The 14783-nt window shown below is 38.7% G+C and overlaps 2 protein-coding genes across 5 annotated transcripts in view; one reads left to right on the top strand and one right to left on the bottom strand.

Annotated features, from left to right (window-relative positions):
* SOD3 (superoxide dismutase 3) overlaps positions 1-14783 on the bottom strand; it is a 948116-nt gene that overhangs the window by 843712 nt on the left and 89621 nt on the right. Inside the window, exon 1 of one of the 3 annotated variants that reach the window (XM_050790716.1) lies at positions 11819-11822. The exons of the other annotated variants lie outside the window; for them this stretch is intronic. The gene's annotated coding sequence lies outside the window, so the exon portion shown is untranslated. Of the gene's footprint in view, positions 1-11818; positions 11823-14783 lie in introns of those variants that run through there. 3 annotated transcript variants of the gene reach the window in all.
* Positions 1-14783, top strand: part of PPARGC1A (PPARG coactivator 1 alpha) — a 685828-nt gene that overhangs the window by 513901 nt on the left and 157144 nt on the right. The gene's annotated exons all lie outside the window — the stretch shown is intronic.

The raw sequence follows: 14783 nt of genomic DNA on the forward strand, positions 1-14783 counted from the left end.
CAGAATGACTCCGTGGGCATTTTCATGTGTTGGGAAGCGAGGGAGACAAGGGATACTCAGAGGAAGTGACATGTGAGCTGACTGCTGAGAGAGAAGGACGAGGCATCTGATGATAACGAGGGTTGTAGGCAGAGGATGAGCACTGCACAGGCTGGGTGGCAGGAAATGACATGGCCGGTCTCTGAAGCACTTCGCTGTGATGAGCATGTGAAACAACTTGGGAAAAGAGTACACTGTAGTGGTTAGAATGTGGGCTTCGCTATCAGAGTGCCTGAGTTGAAATCCTGGCCCCATCAGTTACGAGCACTGTAACTTGGTGCAACTTAAGCTATTAGTTTTGTTATCTGTAAAATGGAAATAAGGGCACCTACTTCATGTGGTAGCAAAGATGAAATGAAATACAATTTTGCCTTCTACTTAGTAAGTTAACAAAACTTTGTGACTATGGTTACAATGATTATAAGGAAATGGTGCAAGACAAAATTGGCAAGCTTGGTTTGGTGAGACCTTGAAAAGCTTAGCATTTGAATTTTATTCTGTGTGCATTGGACCACTACTTAGATGGGTATAAATCATGGAGGGAAATATTTGCATTGTATTTTAGAGAGAAAGAACTCTTAGGTCATCAAACAGAGGAAAGATTTCAAAGGGGGAGGAACTGAAAAAAAGAGGACTAGTGAGTGACCTGATTGTTTGGAGGATATGGTTTGGCAATGATCTTGGGGGTGGAGAGAGACAGAGCATCTGGAGAGAGATTTTAGTGGTAGAAAAATAAGAATGAGAGGAAGGGTCTCTAAGGCTCCCAGCTTGGACAACTCTGGTTAAATGAAGTCATTAACTCAAACCCTGGATATAGGAAAATCTGCATCTTCTGAGATTGCTTAGGATATCATTAGAGTGCCGAGCTTTGCTACTGAGATCGTGGTCCCCAGACCAGCAGCATCAATGTTACCTGGGAGCTTGTTAGAAATCTAGAATTTCCAAACTCCACCTCAGACCTATTGAATAAAATCTGCATTTTAATAAGATCCACAGGTGATGGGCATGTACATTAAAGTGAGAGGAGCAGGAGTCTGGAGCAGGTATTGACAAACTCCAGCCCTCACACTAAATCCAGCCCACTAGCTGTTTTTGTGTAGTCTGTAAGCTAATAATGGTTTTTACATTTTTAAATAGTTGAAGAAAAATCAAAGGAAGAATAATATTTTGTGTTACATAACAATTATATGAAATTCAGATTCGGTGTCTATAAATAGTTTTATTGGATAGCCACGCCTGTTCACTGACACACTGCCTATGGCTGCTTTTGATTTACATGGCAGAGTTGAGAACATATGAACCTCAAAGCTGAAAAGATTTGCAATCTGGCTCTTTACAGAATATTTCCTCACTTCAGGTCTAGAGAGAGCATTTGCGAGTTGGGAAGACTTTAGTTCTTGTTCTAACATGGCTATTTATCAATATGTAATTAGTTACTTAAATTTTCTGTGCCTTGACTTTTCATACTTGTGAAATGAAGATACAAATTCAACTTCATGAGATCAGAATGAAATAGGAATAATGCATCTATTATGCTTATCCCAAAGCCTAGCACATACTAAGTACTCAATATAAATAATCTTTTATTCTTATTACTCAATAAAAATGTTAATAAATGACTGTGTTATAGCCTAAGTTTTTTTTTTTTTGCTTTAATCCTGTGTGTTTTTCACTGATGCAGGTTTCTTGTTATGCACATCCAACACTGTTGCTTTCCTGATCATTCACTATAAGTTACCTTGATTCCTGCCCTTGCCAACTAACTGATTTTAGAGGAATCATAGTAATAAAGAAAATTGCTCCTTTACATCAGTAGTTAGGTTTGTCATGAATAATGATATTAATAACTAATAACCTACAATGTGGTGTATATACTAGGGAGTAATTTATTTTGATATTTTTATGCCATCATAATGAATTTGTTATTCATTATAACTCTACTTTCAAGGCATAAATCAATGTTGTTTTATATTCTGGGCAGATGCTGTGTGTATTTCCAGAGGTTTTCTAGGGTAAGGAATTAACATTTATTTATAGAAACACAAGCATTAGATGTTTTGAACACGTTTTAAAAGCAGCAATAAAGAAATCACTGCCATGGATATTTTTCCATTTTGAGAGAATGCTGCAAATAGCCATGTTGGTATTTAATACCTGGACCTTGATTTGAACTTAAATTGAATGTAGATAAACATTTTGGTTATCTCTTCAATTGAAGTATAACTTTCCTTTAAAAGAAAGATACAGTTTGAAGAAAAATTGAATGTTATTGCTTTTTACCTCTGCCTTTTCTTATTAGCTACACTCTGATATCTCTTCTACAAATACTGATACCCAAAGATGCTTAGTGGAAAGAGCAAGACAGCAGTAAAACCGGGGATTTATGTGCTGCTATTTCCTGGTTGTGAATATAATATTTGGGCTGTGGTGTTAAGTACAGGTAATTTCCTTAGATCTTCAATTACTGTAAATATCTTCTTGGTACAGCCTTTAAGAGTTAGAAAATAGAGAAATTGACTCAGATATCTAGCAAGTTATAATTACTAAAAATAAAAAGAACAGAATATCAGAATATCGCCCCTGAATATGAAACAATCCATTTCTTCACAACTTTGCAGAAACAAATACCCGTGTTTTTTATTTATATTCTTATTATCCATCTTAGTTTGCCTTCTTAATTAAATATCAGTCAAACATCTATATTTCAGATTGGCATCTATAAGAATTATGCTTAAATTATGTTATATGATTACTGAGAACATTTCAAACTTTTACTTAAACTTCTTCAAATTAAACTTTTAAATGTGAGCTTTTTCTGGAAGACTTTGAGTTGTAACAGTGTGAAATAATTCTGTAGTTATTTTTTAATATAAGAGAGTATATATTACATTTAAATTACAAATAACAAAATTGTCCAAAGAGCCTCTAAAATGACCATTGCTTAAAATAAATATATATTTGGTCACTAACATATGCCTTGGATTAACCTATTAGTAAATGTGCAATGTATGAAAACTATATCAACACAGTTAGCATTACTAAACTGCTAGAGTAGAAAAACTTAGCATGCTTATTTTCTGTACTGCATTTAGTTTGGTGAATTTGCTGTGAAGATCTCATTCACCCATACTTTTTCTTTCATCCTAGAAACACTACTAAAAATGTGAGAATGTAAATTTCAGCTTGGTTGAGAAAGCTAGCCAGTGTCCACAAGCAATGTAAACTCTTAGTTGTGAAATTGCTATGCACAGTTAAAAAAATTACTGAGTATAAGGAGTTAGGTGAGTAAGCTATAAGGTGGAGGGAAGAAGCCTTATTTCAAAAGAAATTTAACTGAATATTTTCTAGTGGACAGTATGGTCTTATGAAAAATCTTCATAACAAGGAATGTGCTGTTCTAACTTGAAGCATTTTTATCGTATGAGGTGCCTGGAATATTATTGTTTTCCACATGTGACAATGCAACCTTGTATTTTCTTCTTGACACATATCTCTTGGAGTTTCTAACTTTGAAAGGTGAAGTTGTTTGGCAACTTGAATAAATTATAAAATGGTCACTATATCTTTGGTTCCTAAGTATTCTATCAGTGGGCATTAATAATGACATGGTTCTGAAAATTGAAAAGAATCAACAGATCATGCAATGCACTGTTGCAGGATTAATTTAAGTGAGCTTTGAATGTTCAGGGCAATGAGGCCCTGGCTACTTCCCTGGGGATATTACTCTATAAGGATTTCCTAGTCTCTAATGCATACTCCTAATATTACAGTAAAGACAAGAAGCTGATCATTCTAATATCTGACTCAAATACCTGCAGACTGTGTACTGTATGGTTAAACCAATCCAACATTGTTCCATAACAAAGTTTTTCAACTGTTTCTGTAACATAGTAATATTTTCTACTAGAATTTTTTTTTTTATTATTATACTTTAAGTTCTAGGGTACATGTGCATAACGTGCAGGTTTGTTACATATGTATACTTGTGCCATGTTGGCGTGCTGCACCCATCAACTCGTCAGCACCCATCAACTCGTCATTTACATCAGGTATAACTCTCAATGCAATCCCTCCCCCCTCCCCCCTCCCCATGATAGGCCCCGGCGTATGATGTTCCCCTTCCTGAGTCCAAGTGATCTCATTATTCAGTTCCCACCTATGAGTGAGAATATGCGGTGTTTGGTTTTCTGTTCTTGCGATAGTTTGCTGAGAATGATGGTTTCCAGCTGCATCCATGTCCCTACAAAGGACACGAACTCACCCTTTTTTATGGCTGCATAGTATTCCATGGTGTATATGTGCCACATTTTCTTAATCCAGTCTGTCACTGATGGACATTTGGGTTGGTTCCAAGTCTTTGCTATTGTGAATAGTGCCGCAATAAACATACGTGTGCATGTGTCTTTATAGCAGCATGACTTATAATCCTTTGGGTATATACCCAGTAATGGGATGGCTGGGTCATATGGTACTTCTAGTTCTAGATCCTTGAGGAATCGCCGTACTGTTTTCCATAATGGTTGAACTAGTTTACAATCCCATCAACAGTGTGGAATAATATGGAGTAATACCTTCTACTAAGAGATTTATTCAAGAGGAATAGTAAGGAGTGATTCAGAAATGCTAGATAGCTACATTGCAATTACACCTACTAAAAATCTTTGTTGACCAAGCCTGTCTTTGAAAGGGTACTATTATGTTTCTTTTACACATTTAATGAATACATATCCAATACATTTAGCTTGTGATCAGCTTGGAAAAAGCTCATGATAGAATATAGTATTTCCTTCTAGTCATGCTTAGTTTATTTATTTATTTGTTTATGTATTTATTTACTATTTTCAGAAAGAAAGGTGAGACTCAAAAGTTAGACCTAAGTAAGTTATAGCAAACTTTAATGTCTTTTCAGGTAGGTAGGCAATAGGGGAAGAAAGGAAGGTTGTAATGCATTATAGTAGTAATATAATGCATTCATGTAATGCATTATAGTAGGTTTATGGACAAGGATTTCTTCAGGACACAGAATCTATGCAGATTGTTTAAATGAGTAGACTTTAATGAAAGAACTATTGAGAGAGGTGTGTCCATTTAAAGAGAACAAATAGTCATGTAGAGGCACTAAAGGATTAGCAAAAACTGAAAGTCTTTAGCTGAGTGGAGACTTAGGGTGAAACTAATAAGGTTTTTAAGTTTCAGGGTTCCTCACATTGTACAAGCCCTTCAAAGGCCCTGAGAGGAACCAGCAATATGTTCTCATATTCATATTCTTTTTACAAAATTTACAAATTTAATCGTACAAGTTTCGGGTCCCCTAAAACCTGGATATATCCCTGGTCTTAACTCTCCCAGGGCCAAAGGTAAAAAAGAGGACACAGCATTTGTTACCTGAGCCTATGAGAACTGGAGTTATGGTGGGGTAACTGTCCAGTAGGGGGTAAAGTTGTAGAACAACAGAGATGCCTCTAGAAGGGCATTCCAGGAGCAGGGAGGAAGTGAGAAAGAGATGCCTTGAGCCCTCTCCCACCCCACTTCCTGGTTTTCTGGCAGTGCTTCCCATTGGCTGAAGCCATCAGGAAGCCAGCAGGTAAAAGCACCTAGGGGAGGCTGTATATGGGCCTCCAAGATGCAGAGCAGAGAAGGAGAATGGAATGGGGAGGGAGTGGGGAGAAAAGAATAAAGGGTAAACTATCGTTGTGACCTCTTTTCTCTTTCAGATGATTTAAATGTGTAGTTTTGTGTTTTGGATTCTCTTTTAGAGACTCCTATGAGGCTATGAACCCAAGAGTTTCTTCTAGTGGTAGATTCTGAGAAGAATAAAATACAATATGGCATTTAAAGTTGTACTCCAGACTTTGATTTGTACAATAGCTTCAATCAGAACAAGGAACAGAACACATAGAGTGACCGTGGGCTGGGGTGTCCCATGCAGTAAATATGATGGGGAAGTGGGAGGGAATGAACACAAGTTACAAACAGAATCATTCAATCTACAGACACTTTCCAGATGAACAACTACCTTTCATCATGAGCTTTCATTAATAACTATTCAAATATTTACACATATCACTGATGAATGGATATGACCATTAGACTCCTGAAACATCTTGGAAGTGAAAGTGAAAGCTTTTCTGGTAGGGCAGGGGGAAGAGAACTTATTTTTCATGAATGGGTTCTAGATTGAGAGACCTCAAATTACTAAAGTCAATAAATTGAAGAGTGTAGTGGAGGGATGGTTAAGCGCCCAATGTTTCCTCTAACTTAGATGTAGGTTTTTGTGAGTTTTAGCCAAAGGCTCTCCTGAGACTCTCATCCCTGACATTCATGTATCCTGCTGTTCCTTGTTTGGGTAATGGACGTTTTCTTTGAAATATGTTATATATTTGGGTTTTACAAACTGGAACACATTTTTCTTGTATGTTTTGATCTTTAATAAAAACCATGGGATGAATTGCTGGGAAAGTAAAGAATCCTTTGGTAATGCATGGCATTATGTCTCCTATTCATGGGTGAGCTGTTCTCATACTCCCTAGCCTCATGTTCCAGACTTTGCTCTTTTATGTTTATTTTCTAGTAAAAATGACCAACGTGTAGCTCCCTGTGTAAACACTTATAGGGTTTTGTTTGTGCTGTTCCCTCTGCCTGGCATACCCTTCCCACTTCTCATCATGCATGTAACTCTTACTCACTTGGCTTGGCCCCAGCATTCTTTATAGGAAACCATCCCCCAATTCCCTGTGTACCTCTGTATTATCATTTATATATCAAAACGTGTGTGTTTGACTTAACCTACTGGACTGTGGGTCTTTCAAAGTTAGAGAGAGGGTCTCATTCTTATTAGTATCCAGAGTGTGCAGGCTCTGACATGTAGCAAATCATCAATAAGTATTTGTTGAATTGAACAATTGTATAATTGCAAAAATTGCATTTCCCCCAAAGCAGAGAGGACTGCGTAATCCTCAAGGTAGCCTTAGTGTCCTAGTTAAAACTTAGTCCAATGTGTAAAATTTAATTATCTCTCTCTGATTAATTGGCTCCTGAGATGACTTTTGGGTTTTCTCTGTGCTTGGGGTAAAATTAGACCAGTTAAGTGTCTACTTCATCACACTAAACTACCTGAAAGTGTAAGTTGTACTTTTTGTTAAGACTAAAGGGCAGATTAGGTAATATCTTTTATATGAAGTATAAAGAAGAGAACTAACCATGATTATCACTCACACCAAGTCCACAGCAAGAAAGATGGTAATAACAATGTCCATTATCACACAGGATTCTTACATCCACTCTTGAGGTGGGATCTTAATTGTTGACTCATGGCAAGCAAAGATCAAATGATTTTCCAAAGGTAACCATTTTGGAGGAAGCTGGATTTGAACCTTGGGCTTCCTGAGTGAGGTCCAGTGTTTTCTATAAATCATTACAAGATACCTTTCAGCACTGAGTGAGGCTCCATCATGATCAGGTTTATTACTTTTACTTGCATCGACCAATGCTTGTTACCTCCTGCAGCTTTGGTGAGGTTTTGGTCTTCCTTTAAAGGCCATCTTGTGTATTGGGCAAATGATGTACCTTTTTGTCAATTTACTGGGAGTTGGTTTGAAAGACAGGGTTGGAGAGGAGGAAAGTTTATAGAAGAGGTGGGTACAGAAATGCTAGAGATTGATGAGATAATGAATATAACTTCTCTTAGGGCAAGAGAACACTCTATCAAAGATAATAAGATTCTCAGGGAAGATTTATATCAGTATTCTTGAAGATGTATGGAATATATACCTTTCTAGAAAGTGGATTTGAAATCTACTTTGGGTCTCTACCTAATGATGAGTCAATTTGCCAATGAAGTGTTTTGAGATTAGGCTATTTCCTATCTGCCTTTCTAAGTGCCCAAGTGCTTTATACCTTGCCAGGCATCATCCATTTCAGAGGAGTGCACTTTTAAAATGGGTTTCCATCTAAACTCAGCCACATTTTTAGTGCACAGTGAAATTAATTTGAATAATAGGCTTTATTTTCTATGTGCTTTCAGCAGAATTCTGAATAAGGAAAGAAAACTAGGCAGATTTGTAGGGTAGCTGCAAAGTGAAAAATACGCATTTGAATGAGTGATGGTATGGGTTTGTTTTTATTCCCCCACCACTTGTGGATACTGCCCCAGAGTTTCATAGATTGTCGGGGAAGGGGTGGCTCTTGTCCTTGAATTCACATCAGGCTGTGTCATTGAACCTTGTGACACGTCACAATATAGGTTCTAGAGGAAGAAAACATCTTGAGATTTGCAAAGTCTACAGAGGCCTGGCAAAATGGAATCCATTTGCTTAAAATGGTTGGGAGTTTATTTACTGGATTAAGTGTGAAGTATGTTGATAACAGATGGAACGAGTGATCACATGATGTATTTAAATAGTCTAAGGATAACCTCGATGTCCTGGTCAATGTTCCTTCTCTCGATTAATGCCAGTGCTAATTAACTGGCACAAGTGTTCCTAGCCATATGGGGGATGTTGCTGAAAGCTGGCTGGCAGCTCTAGCCAGCCACTACCTGTACGTAATTTAGTGCTGTGCTTGGTGCTGTGGAACTTCCATAATGGACAGCCCAGCACAAAGAGAGTCGATGGTTGCAAGTGTCATTATGTTTCCTTCGTTTCTTTTGTGCATGTTACTCTAAATGTGCTTTAAAAATTAGAAATTATATTGACATGTTTTGCAGGAAGGTAATATTGTACTTGGTCTATGTATGTAGTACATACATACTCAAACTCCTTGAGTTTCTGAGTGGTCTGTTAATTGATCTGTATTTTGATTTCCTAATAGTGGGCAGCTAACTCATAATGATCTTCATTGAATCAGTGCTGTGCTATGAAGCTACCCATTTGCCTTGTGAGTTGAAAAATGAAGAAGAAAACTAGTTTAGGCAAATAGAGAGTAACATGGTTTAAGAATCAGATTCTAAGTCTACATCCAGTTATGATTCTCATAGGTGCTAAGGGAAAGAGCACTGGATTCAGAGTCTGATAATTTGAGGAAGAATCCCATTCAGGTTGATCACTAGCCTTTTAGATCTGAGTACTCCTAAGGGCTGGCTTAGGAAACAAAGACATTAGTTCCAACAGAGTCCATCAGGCTTCTCCATGCCACCTCAGATGAAAGTAAAATTGAAATGAAAATAGGATGATCATATAATTTATCATAAAAATGGGACATTTGAGAGTGAAAAGAGGAGTTTGTAATAATTACTCAGGGACCACAGGCATGAAGTGGAACTATTCGAAGCACACTGGGATGTGTGTTGTCCCTAGGCAAGGACAATGAGCTCTCTCTGCAAATTCAAGTTCAAGACCAAGTCTCTAAGTACTTCCTTTCCCAATGAGATTTCAGCCCAAAGGCCCTCCTAGAGAGAAACCAAAGGGTTCATTGCCTTGAGAAAACATGTTGCTGAGCCTCTCTCTACCTCAGTAGGCTATAAAATGGGGTTACAGTACTTGCCTCTCAGAACTGTAGAAAGGATGAAATATATGTCAAGCATCTATGACAGGAAGCATGACACAGGAATCTTAGTAAATGCCTTGTGTTCCTGCTTCCCTCCTGCCCCCTCCTTTCTTTCCCATGTAGACAAATAGTATTACATAGAAGAAAATTAATATACATTTTTAGAGGAAGGAACAATGGTTTTGTATTTTCTACTAAATGCTGAGCCCCTTGAGGGAAGCAACAGGGTTTTATTCATCATGTATCCCAACCATATGATTCCTGGGACCTACTCCGTAAACATTTGTTGAATAGATGAATGAATTTAAGAGTAAAAGAAGAGCAGTCATTCCAGAACAGAGGTTTGCAGTCGGAGAAGAGTGTGGCTGCATTCTTGACTGATAAGAATTCAGAAGGCGTGTGAACACAGAGCTGTCTTTCCCAAATGGAAACTTAAGCTGAGTGACACAATAAGAAAGCTCTTCCCGAGGGACTCTCATAACCGAGGAAGAACTGGGCTCTCATGTCCCCACTTGGTTCCACAGTTCCTGCTGAGCTTCTGAGATGGAGAAGAAGCAAATATGGAGCCTAGGACAGCAGGGAGGAAGAAAAACCATATAATTTCCCTGTGCCCACTCTCTGCCTCCCACACTGGCAATTATGGAGCTCCTCTCTGCAAGGCTGCTCTAACAGGCGGCCACACGCCCAGGGTGCAATGGACAAAGCCAGGAACCTGAGGATGTCGGCTCTCGTGTTGGGCGTGGAGAAGCATGATCTCCATGGAGTGTAGTCTCCACACGTAATGGCTGTGAACAGAGGGGCCATGTCTTGATTTAGTGGCTGTTGGTTTTCTGTCTGCAGTAAAGGGTTGTCGGCAAGCTTTAGAGAGTAGGGCAAGAGCAGATATCCTTGAGGAGGATATGGGTATGAGGAGGATATGGGTATGCAGTTTCTGGGGTTACACTGCTCAGTTCAAATCCTAGCTTCACTTCTTACCAGCAGCGTGACATTGAGCAGACTGATCAAATTCTTTAAGTCTCCATTTTCTCCATCACTGTTTATAATATATCTCACTATATAACAGTGATTATAATTATATCTGCCTTACAGGATGGTTTTGAAGGTAAAATGAGCTAATCCATGTAAAGCACTTACTACAGTACTTGGCACACAGTAGGCACACAATATATAGTCATTGCTAGTTTTTGTATCAGTACTGGTAGAATTGTCATTGTCTTCTTCATTATTATTGGGCTTTGAACCTGACCCATCTTTATATCAAGTTCTCTCAGTGAGGTGGTTGCTCCCGGTTAGCTAGCACCAGGGAACCTCCAGTGGGGGGAAAGTAGATATTGTAAGACAGAGAATTGTCACATCAAGTATATTACATGCTTCAATAGCCAGGGGCTGATTAATACAAATCAAATTTCGCACCAACCTGCCAGAGGCAGATAGTGCACGATTGGGCTCTGTGGGTTCAGTTTGATTGTTGTAAGGAGATATTAACACTAGAGGTGCCATGAGAATATTAAAAAATACCATCTCTGTAACAGTTAATGACAACGGTTACATACGTGTATGTGTGTGTGTATGTGTGTGTGTATGTGTGTGTATATACATATATTTTCATCTCCCCACCAAGAAAGAAATGTATGCCCCTGAAAACTACCCTCAGACTTGAAGCTTGAAGGATAAATTCCATTCCAGGGTGTGAGGGGGAACAAAATAGATAAAAAATAACAATCCCCTACACTTTGGTAGCAAGATTTATTTGTGTCCTCCTTTCTTTCTTGCATGTCTGGGTTGCACTGTACCTTTGCTGTTCTTCCTACCAATATTATTCTACTGTCAAGTTCCTGGCACACCAGAGTAGGAAAGAATTTTTCTGTCCTTTGAGCTGGGCACTGGGAAATCCTCTTGTCCTGGATTTGTAGCAGCGCGAGGCCATTCTTCAAGCGGAAGCCACTCTGAATCTGTGTACGGTACTTTGGCAATTGTTAGATCCAGCCCAGCCTTGGCTAGTGAGGGGCACTGCTTGATGTTGACAAAAAGTGAATTTCTTTCTTGTGCTTCCATGTGAGGCTCTCTCTCTATGAAAATAGAACCTGCTTTAATCTTGCCGGGCCTGACGAAGAGATAGCTCCCAGACTGCAAGTCAGCATTTGCCCACGTGGTCGTTTGGCAAAATCTATTTTTAAAAGTCTATAAATTCTATTGGTAGACAAAATGGGTGCTCTGTTTTGGGGGAAAGGGAGAGAATATATACCCTGTGATGTGTTGTCAGGCTAATGAAGTGAGATTCGTTCCCTGTGCTTTGCCCCCCACTCTGTCTGGGATCGTGGTATCCTAAAGATACTCATGCAAAGTTATGATATAGAGAGAGCGGATTCTGCCGTGGGGAGGAGGGAGGGTCCGGCCTGTCGCTTTATGTCCACCTCCAGCTGTTCTGGGTTGCACCAGTTCTGAATTTCCAGCCTTTTGTGACTCACATCTGCAGGTCACGTGTGGCTGGCCATGATGACATGTGAGTCACTGGCATTGGAAATACAAACTCAGAAATCAGGTTAGGCTTCTTTTGTTCTTTTGTTCCTCTTTCCTTGCAATGGTAGCAAGTTAGCAAGGTTTGGTGAGGGCTTTATTAATCAGGAGGTTTCAAAAAACAAACTTGGGGATAATGAAAAGACCCAGGTTCATGGACAGAGCTATAAGGCAGGCATTGTGCCTATCGCACTATCTGCCCCTAGCTTCCTCAATGCTGCGCTTTTGCTCATGCCATCCCTCCTGCTACGAGCACCCTCCCCGCTTACTCAACTTCCTATTCTCTAGGCCCAGCTGTCATCTCAGAGCCTTATTCTTTCCTTTCTCTCAAATTCTGTCCTCATGATTGCTTCTTCTGGTCACTCGTCTGCTCATCAGAGGCATTTTTAAGGCATCTCTTCCATTGCTTTACTAAGTGGTTCTTCAGTTTCTCAGTGGTGGTTTTTTCCCCTTGTCTCTCAGCTGCATGGTAAATTCTATTCCTTGGGGAACAGAACAGTATCCTATGTATCTGAGTTATGTGGCTTGGGTGTATATGCATGCATGTTGATTTATTTTCTTTTTCATTAATGTTTTAAGTAGGTATAATATATTTTTGCTACCTAAAATGTAAACATAAAGATAAGCAAAAATAACTTTTAAATAATTGAAAATATAAACCTTAAAATGGCAAATATTGTTCATGTTAGGTGTATAAGTTCTGATATAGACTTTTTATTGGTCCATCTGAGTGAAGGAGAGAGACAGAGAGAGACAGAGACAGAGAGACAGAGACAGACGGATTATAATGTACCTGATACTATTCTATGGGCTTTATACATACTAGCCCCGATGAGATAGGTACAATGACTATTTTTATTTTACAGATCAGGAAGCTGTGGCTCAGTGCTGTAAAGTTACTTGCCCAAGGTCATATAGCTAATAGGTGATAGAGCAAAGTACACAGTTTTATTAGTCTGTTCTCACACTGCTAATAAAGACATATCTGAGACTGGGTAATTTATAAAGGAAAGAGGTTTAATTGACACACAGTTCAGCATGGCTGGGGAAGCCTCAGGAAACTTACAGTCATGGCAGAAGCAGAAGCAAACACATCCTTCTTTACTTGGCAGCATCAAGGAGAAGAATGAGCACCCAGCAAAGGGGGAAGCTCCTTCTAAAACCATCAGATCTCATGAGAACTAACTCACTATCATGAGAACAGGAGGGGAGAAGCTGCCCCTCTGATTCAGTTACCTCCCACCAGGTCCCTCACATGACATGTGGGGACTATGGGAACTATTGTACAACTCAAGATGAAATTTGGGTAGGGAAACAGCCAAACCATACCAACAGTGTTTTGCAGTCTGATTTTATTTTCACTTGACAACATGATGATACACTCATTTATTTAACAGATGTTAAGTACCTGGTAGGTTTTATGTAGTGTTAGGAGATTTTGCACAGAATAGTATTAGCCTCTGCCCTAATGAAGCAGGAGGGAGACAAGAAGGTAAATACGTGGGATCTGTGCTCTATCACGGGAGAAGTTCAGGGTGCTTTGGAGGACAGAGTAGCAACTAACCTAATCTGAAGGGGGTCCACATATTTATTTATCATTATTGTGCATGACTGCGTTCTTTCAAATAAACTTTTTATTTTAGAATCTTTTTAGATTTATGGAAAAGTTGTTAAGAAAGTACACAGAATTCCCATATGCCTTGTATTCAGTTTCACTTAATTTAATATCTTATATTACTGTGGCTTGCTTGTCACAACTAATGGACCAATATTGATACATGACTATTAACTAAACTCTACTTTTAATCAGATTTCTTTAGTTTTTCTATAATGTCCTTTTTCTACTCCAGGATCCCATCCAGGACACCACATTTCATTTAATCAGTATGTCTCCACAGGCTTCTCTGGGTGGTGACAGTTTCTCAGACTTTCCTTGTTTTTTGACGATCTTGACAGTTTTGAGGAGCACTAGTCAGGTATTTGGTAGAATATGCCCCTATTGGGATTTGTCTGATGTTTTTCTCGTGGTTAGACTGGATTTATAGTTTTTTGGGGAGCAAGGCCACAGAGGTGAAATGCTATTCTCAACATATCATGTCAAGAAGACATGCTATTAACAAGAATTATGATGATGTTAACTTTGATCACCTGAGGTCGTGGGTGCCGGAGTTCTCCACTACACAGTCCCTCCTTATCCCCCATTTCATAAGGTACTTTTAGAAATAGGTCACTAAATACAGCTCACACTTAAGGGGTGAGGAGTTACATTTCACTTTCTAGAGGGGGAAGCATGATTGCATTTCTACATTGCATGGATGTTCCACAACCGATTCACCCAATTACCTATTGATAGATCTTGCGGTTTTATCATTTTATTAACTATTACAGACAATGTTACATGAATATCCTTTACAAATATCCTTAAATTCCTCAAATTGGTTTCTTTAAAATAAACCCTTCTGGATAAATCTGAGCCAAAGAGTATGTATTTAGGAAAAAAAAAAAACAAAAAACAACCTTTACATTTATCTGGATAACTTACTTTCTAGAAAGGCAATACCTATTTGTACTCATGTGTGCTAGCTTTGTTAAACCAAAGGACTGTTGTGCATTATTCTTTTGAATAAGGATTCAATAAGTAGAGAATTTAAGCATGTCGTGGGCATACCCTTAAAAGAAGAACACAGAGTCAAAGTCCCATTTTGACTGAGAAATCAAAACTGCACTTACTTATTTTATAATGA

Source organism: Macaca thibetana, chromosome 5 (assembly GCF_024542745.1).
Source record: "Macaca thibetana thibetana isolate TM-01 chromosome 5, ASM2454274v1, whole genome shotgun sequence".
Taxonomy (NCBI): Eukaryota; Metazoa; Chordata; class Mammalia; order Primates; family Cercopithecidae; genus Macaca; species Macaca thibetana.